Below are 8,297 nucleotides of genomic sequence, written 5' to 3' on the forward strand. Positions count from 1 at the left end.
CCTTTTTAATTTAATGTAGTCAAAATGATCTATTTTGCATTTTATAATGTTCTCTGACTCTTGTTTGGTCATAAATTCTTCCTTTCTCCATAGATCTGACAGGTAAACTATTCCTTGCTCTCCTAATTCGCTTATGGTATCACCCTTTATATCTAAACCATGTACCCATTTTGACCTTATCTTGATATATGGTATAATATGTTGGTCTATGCTTAGTTTCTGCCATACTATTTTCTAGTTTTTCCAGCAGTTTTTGTTAAATAGTGAGTTCTTGTCCCAGAAGCTAGAATGTTTGGCTTTATCAAACAGTAGATTACTATAGTCATTGACTACTATGTCTTGTGTACCTAACCTATACCACTGATCCACTACACTATTTCTTAGCCAGTACCAAATAGTTTTGATTATTGATACTTTATGATACAGTTTAGATCTGATATGGCTAGGCCACCTTCCCTTGCATTTCTTTTCATTAATTCCCTTATATTCTCGACTTTTTGTTCTTCCAGATGAATTTTGTTATTATTTTTTCTAGTTCTATAAAATAATCTTTTGGTAGTTTGATTCGTATGGCACTGAACAAGTGTATTAACTTGGATAGAATTGTCGTTTTTATTATATTAACTTGACCTACCCCGGAGCAACTGATATTTTTCCAATTGTTTCAATCTGACTTTATTCATGTGTAAAGTGTTTTGTGATTGTGTTCATATAGTTCCTTGGTTTGTCTTGACAGGTAAACCCCAAATATTTTATATTGTCTACAGTTATTTTAATGGAATTTCTCTTCTATCTCTTGCTGCTGGGCTTTCTTAGTAGAAATGCCAATGATTTGTATGGGTTTATTTTATATCTTGCAATTTTGCTAAAGTTGTTCATTATTTCAAGTAGTTTTTTTGTTGATTCTTCATTGCCTATTCGAATTCCTTCAATTTCTTTTTCTTTTCTTATTGCTAAAGCTAACACTTCTAATACAATATTGAAAACAGTTGTGGTAATGGACATCCTTGTTTCATCCCTGATCTTATTAGAAATGCTTCTAGCTTCTCCCCATTACATATGCTTGCTGATGGTTTTAGATTATGCTACCTATCATTTTAAGGAAAACTCCATTGATTCCTATACTTTTTAGTGCTTTTAATGGTAATGGGTATTGTATTTTTTCAAAAGCCTTTTCTGCATCTATTGAGATGATCATGTGATTTCTGTTAATTTTGTTATTGATATGGTCAAGTATGCTGATAGTTTTCCTAATATTGAACCACCCTATATTTCTGGTATAAGTCCCACCTAATCATACTGTATTATCCTCATGATAGGTTGCTGTAATCTCTTTGCTAATATTTTATTTAAAATTTTTGCATCAATATTCATTAGGAAAATTGGTCTATAATTTTTTTCCTCTGTTTTGGCTCTTTGGGAGGTACAGCTATTGGAGGATGCCTGCCCACCTGGGATTGCAATGAAGCACATAGTGGTTCTCTGAGCTGGAGTGTACCAGTTCCCCTGGCTGTGCTAAGGCATGTGGTGGTGGTGGTGGTGGGGTTGTGTGTGTCTTGGTGTTGGCCTGATCCACCACCCTGGGCTCAGGATCTCCTACTGGTGTGCTGAGGTGGGGCTTGCTGCTGGCTTGCTAGGATGCTTCCTGTCCTGGACTGTGCTCCCCTTTTACCCAAGTGATATGCACTGTTTTTTGCTGATCCTCCAAGTCTCCTGGACTAAAAGACTGCTCCACCCAGTCTTTCTGCTGGCTATACTGTTCCAGGATTTGTTCTTAGGCACTATTTTATGGTCATTTAGTTGTTCAGAGGTGAATATGGGAGAGGGACAGTGATTTACTGCTTACTCTGCCATCTTGGCTCCTGGAAATTGACAAGACATTTTTAAAGCCCCATATGGTACACAATTAGGAGTAAAAGTCAGCAGGACAAAATTTGGCACGATGAAGTAACTTGGATTAAAAAAAAAGATCTCTTTACAGAATCCTCTAGAGTAAGTATTCTTTTTTTTAAAAATAATTTTTATTGACATCTTTTGTTTTTACATTGCAAAAATTTCTCCTAGAATCCCTTTTTCTTCTCTGTCCCAGAGAGCCATCCCATATAACAAAGAATTTTTTTAAAGAAAAAGAGAAAAAAAAAAGCACAGCAAAACCAATCAGTACATTGACAAAGTCTGAGAACATATGTAATGATCCACCCCTGTGGACCTCCCACCTCTGCAAAGGTGTGGGGTAGGAATATCCTCTTACATCTCTTCTTTGGTGCTATGCTTCTTCTTTGTAATTTTGTGACATTTATTTCCATTCTTTTTGCTAGTCTTTCTATTCACATTGTTGTTGTCATTGTATATTTTGTTTTCTTAATTTCTTCATTCTGCATCACTTAATGCAAGTCTTTCTGTATGGATCATATCAGTCATTTCTTACAGCACAGAAATATGCCATTGCATTCATGTATTCCCATTTGTCTAGTCATTTCCCAATTGATAGGCATTTCCTTTTCTTTCAGTTTTTTACTACCGTAAGAAGTACTCCTATAAGTACATATTTATAGGAGCACTTTTTATGGTAGCTATATTTGTATGTATGTGTGTGTGTATTATATATATATATATATATATGTATATGCACTTTCTTTTATCAGTGACTTCCTTGGAATACATGTAAATCAGGAATTCTTAGCTTCTTTCATGTCATGGACTACTTTAGCAGCCTGGTGAAGTCTCTGGACCTCATTTTAAAATCCATAACATGAAATGCATAGGATTGTAAAAGGAAGGAAATGAATTATATTGGAAAGTAATGGAAACCAATTATATTGCAGTAGAGATGTAAATTTTTTCCCATGCAAGTTCACAGAACCCCTGAAATCTATCTGCAATGTCCTTGGGGCTATGCAGATTCTAAAAGAAGAATGCCTGTTCTAAGGGATTGTCCTTTTTAGGAGCTAGATGGAAAATTGTGAAACACAAAGAGGACGATGAGAAAGGTTGGTAGGGATGAATCAGGAGATTGCATGAATTTGGGGATTCAGTCTAAAGTTTAAGGGAAAGCAATGGTTAGAACAAGTAAGATGGTTTTGTGGCAGTATTCTGGAGTGTTTGTCCTGGTTATTATATGACTCATAACGGCCCCTCATTTTTATACTTTATAGTACACTAAACATACTTTCATTGCTTTTCACAATAAAAAATCTAGTTAAAAAGCAGGGAAGATATCATTATGTAACCTCTGCCTCCACCACACTGAGGAAAATGAGACTCAGAGAAGTGAAGAAATTTTCTTACAGAACCAGAACTGTTGTTGTTCAAGTTGCTTTAGTCGTGTCTTACCTTTTTTGACTCCATTTGGGGTTTTCTTGGCAAAAATACTGGAATGCTTTGCCATTTCCTTCTCTAGCTCATTTTAGAGATGAGGACACTGAGGCAAACAGGGTTCAGTGACTTGCCTAGGGTCACACAGCTAGTAAATGTCTGAGAAAGATGAGTCTTCCTGACTTCAGACCTGGTGCTCTATCCACTAAGCCACCTCATTGCCCTAGAACCAGATCATGGGGCAAACAGGACTTTGTTCCAGGGCAAAATTTGTCAGAGGCAGGAATAGTGCTTACTTTTATAGGATCATAGATTTAGAGCTGGAAGGTATCTTTAAAGTCATCCTTGTCTTCCTTATTTTTCAGATGAAGAAACTGAGGTACAGAGAGGTTAAATTACTTGCCCAGTATCACATAGCAAGCTTCTGAAATAGGACTTGAATCCATGTCTACTTGTCTCCTTTGACCCATCCTCTATGCCTTACTTTCTTTTTGTGGTATCTACAATCCCCTGCTTAATTTCTTAGTCTTCTGCCATCCATACCATGTGCCATTCTTCCCACAGTTCTCATTAGAGCATTAGCAGTGCTCAGGGCTGCATAACCTCTCTATCCAGCTACATAGGCAATGGATGCCTGATTATGCCTTGTCTAGAATCCACTTTCCCCAAGTGCCTACAACTCAACTCACTCCTCCTTAATGCAGATTCTAGTCTCGAAGTTCAGTTTGGATGCTCTTCTCTCAATGACCTTGAACATGGATGTGACTGAGCAGTGGCTCTCAAGATCCCTTTCTTCTCCAATTCACTTCCTAACATGCCACAGTTATTTCAGATATACCCAGTAACTGCTCCATCATGCCATCTTTCTTCTCTACTTGTTCTCCTTCTCTCACTGAAGTGCCATGTCACATTCCAGCCCAAATACATTATTGAAGTCATTCCCTTCCCATCCTCCTCCTTCTCCCAATACCAGATTTCAATGAGAACACATAGGAATAAAGAAAAAAAGGAGAACTTCTAAGGGATTCACAAATGATATGGAATAGGTCAGTCAAGTTAGGCAATGACTGTGCTTTTTAAAAACACAGTAGCCACTGTTCAGATGAATTACTGCAGGGGAGTGACCTATGAAGGGTCTAATGAGGCTTTATTCTAATTCTGTTCCTCAACACTTTTCCCTTGTCCATACAAATCATAGATGACAGGGCGAGGCATTCATAGGATCTTAGGTTTAGAGAGGGAAGGAAATCTATTCTAACCTGCTCATTTTACGGATGAGGAAACTGACGCCTGGGTCATTCCTTGAACAAGGACTGTGGCATTTTACAGGGTAAGTTCTCTGGGGAATATAACTCATATAACTGATCATATACAGCTACTTGAGGTGTAAACTATATGTACATCTCTCACTGTTGCAGCAATCCGGCTAGCAGCTGCTGTGGGGCTGAAAAACCAACATGAGCCCAACAAGAACGCTGCAAGCTCAGGTTCTTTTGATCCGCTTTACTAAGGAAAACAACGTTAAGGGGTTAACAAGCTTATTTTAATCCAACATACACCTATCATTCACTCAGCTCAGGGGGAAAAGCCAGCACCCTGAGCTTCAGAGCAAATACAAACAGAGCAAATAAACACAAATCAACAGACAGATTTGTCTGACAAAATCAAAACATACAGTTACCAGAGAAGTATCAACATCAAAGCAGGGGAACTAATAACAACGGCTGGCCTAGAGTCACACACCACTCCTGCTGCGGCTCAGAGCTCCAAAAAAGAAAGCCAACCTCTGTGTTTATATATCTTGTTCAGGGTCAAAGGTGAGTCACATGTACGACTCACCCACATGACCTAAAATCTTCAGAAAAATGCGGACTTAAACCCACGTGGTCTAAAAGCCTCTGATGTCACAAACATGTCACTCAAACCCATGTAAACTAGGCTTCCCCTTGAGGCAAGCAGGTCATCAAGAACTCCTAATTTAATCAAGGAAACAAAGGCCAAACTCTTCAAGGGCAATTGGTTGAATAAGTGCTAAGAGCCCATCTTGATTCCCAATATACTCACTATCTTAATTTCAACAGCAAGACAATTTTTTTTTTGTCATGGATTCTGAATGACACTGGATATAGCCAGTAGGGTGTTTTGATGGACTTCCCTGAAACTTTCCTAGGTTAGGAAAGACAATTAAATTGGACTTAGGTCATAAGTGACAAGTACATGTCACAATGATTAGTGGATACAGTCTCTGCTGGTCCCTTCTTGTCCCTCCTTGTCCCTCTTACCACTATCTCTGAATCAGTAGCCCTAAATATTATTGTGGGGCAGCTAGGTAGAGCAGTGGATAGGGCTTGGAATTAGGAAAACCTGAGTTCAAATCAGGTGTCAGACATTTACTAGCTGTGTGACCCTGGGCAAGTCACTTAACCCCTATTTGCCTCAGCACCTCAACTATAAAATAGGGACACACTGGAGAATGAAATGGTAGATCACTCCAGTATCTTTGCCAAGAAAACCCCATGGGGGAAGAAGCCCATGGGGTCAGGAAGATTCAAACACAACTGAATGAAAAACGCTGTTATTTTTTAAAAGTTTGGAAACCCTGCCAATTGGAAATTACACCTCCAATATCTGTAAATTAAAAATTGGATATTGTCTAACCAAAAAAAAAAGTAAATCCAGTCCAATACAATTCATTTTAGTTCAAAAAATATTTATTAGATACTTATTATGTGAAAGGCACTATGCTGGTACAGTGGATAGTGTGCTGGATTTGAGTCAGGAAGACAAGGATTTGAATTCTGCCTCATTCACTCATTAGCTACATGACTGACTCAAGGCACCTTCTTAGGCTCCATGTCCTCACCTTCCCCAACAAAAAAACTATAGCCATGTAGAACATTTCTCATGATTATCCCTCCCTTTCCTCTGGGATAGTAACTAGATGAAATTGCAACTGGGGCAAATTTTGTTTGCTGGGCCTCCAGTTAGGAAGGCTCATTTTCCTCAGTTCAAATCTGGCCTCAGATGCTTACTAGCCGTGTGACCCTGGGCAAATCACTTAAACCTATTTGCTTCATTTCCTCACCTGTAAAATGTGGAGAAAGAAAAGGCAAACTACTCCAGTATCTTTGCCAAGAAAACCCCAAATGGAGTCACAGAAGAGTCAGACACAATTGAACAACAAAAATTTTTATTAGCTTTCAGTCACCTGGCCTCCAGTTTGGTGATGACATTATTCACCGAGCTTTCTATTCCTCTCCTGCTCCCCTCAAGCAAGGTTTATAGAGCAATACAGGGGTGTGCTGGTATGCTGGCAAACATTCAATAACTGAGCTCCCAGAAAGAAAAAAATGTATTTACACACACTTCAAATTTAATATGCATTGGTTTAAGTCTAGACAATTGACAAAACAATGAGTCACACCCTGATTTTAGTGATTGTGATTTCTCTAATGTAATTAACAGTTGGCTTTTGTAAGGCAGTTAGAGATGACTCTTCTGTGTTATTTCCCCCTTTAATATATACTTCTTGGAAGCAGAGATTGTGGGGTTTTTTTTTGTTTGTTTGTTTTGGCTTTTCTATTTATCCCCAGTGCTTAGCACTTAGTAAGCATTTAATGTTTGTCACTGACCGCTTACCACTTGAGGCTCCTTGAGGGTTGGGATTGTTGCGCTTTTGCTTTTGTATACCTTGAGCCTATCCCAGTGTCTAATACATAGCAGGTGCTTAGTAAATGCTTGGCTAATTGATTGAGGTGGTCTCTTAAAAGACAGGAGAAACCAAATGTTTCAATAATTACTCAACAAGAGCTAAAGATATACTACTATAAAAGGCTTTCCATTTTCTATGCCAAATTCCAAATTGTAGTTATGCAGTATAGCCCAAAGCACTTAAGCTATCTCCTGATGTCTCATGGGTTGGCTCTAAGGATTGTAAATGGTGGGGAGACAAGGGGGTAGATAAGACTTTAGGGATACTTGAGGTTGTATGGAGTAGGTTAAGGCTCCTAGATCTAGAACTGGAAGGGTCCTTAGAGGTCATCTATTCTCTCATTTTACCTATATGGAAACTGAGGCCAAGAGAAGTTAAAAGATTTAACCAAGGTACAGGTAGTAAGTGAAGAGTCAGGTTTTAACTTAGAGCCTCTCGTTCTCAGTTCAGTGTTCCTTCTGCTGCCCCACATAGAACTCCTTGGCTTCCTCACCTGAAAAGTTGGGATAATTATAGCACCTACTTCATTGTTGTTGTGAGGACAGAATTAAATAATACATGAGAATCACTTTGCTACTTAAATTGCTATATAAATACTATCATCATCATTATAATTATTACTACAGCAGCTTTGCTGAACTTTCCTCATAGCACCCAATACTCACAGAGAACCTGGAGGCTCATAAGGGTAACAGCATCATGGGCAGGCATCACCAGCGGCCCTATCAGACTGATTGACCTTCCTTTTTGCCTGGATGTACTGTTAAACATCCTCCTTTGAGTGATAAATATGTCCTTCTTTAAGAGAATTAGTCAGAAACAACCACCATAAAGTTGAGGGAACCTTATGCTTCTTAGAAGTTGAGTTTGGTTATAATGTCTCAGGTCTAGGAAATATTCTTTCCTGGGAAGGAGACAGGGAGAGAAATGTGGAAAAGTTGGTAAAAAGGGACCAGGATATATCATATTGGGTGATTATTAGCTTGTCCCTAATGGAGGAATGTCTACTACTTTAAACAACAACAAAAAAGAAACAGCTGAACAAACAGAAACACTTTGCTAAACGGCTGAAGCCAGAACAGGGATTCTGGTGTTATACATTGGTTTCAATGAAAAAGTCCAAAAGAAAAAATACAACTTCTAATGTTGCTATTGATACATGTGTTTTATATTTATTATCAGTCCGTCTATAATTGCCTACAATCATGGTCATCACTTCAATATTTTTATGCATCTGCAGTCTCACTGATCTTCCTTTGCTAGTGTATGT

Source organism: Trichosurus vulpecula, chromosome 3 (assembly GCF_011100635.1).
Source record: "Trichosurus vulpecula isolate mTriVul1 chromosome 3, mTriVul1.pri, whole genome shotgun sequence".
Lineage (NCBI taxonomy): Eukaryota > Metazoa > Chordata > Mammalia > Diprotodontia > Phalangeridae > Trichosurus > Trichosurus vulpecula.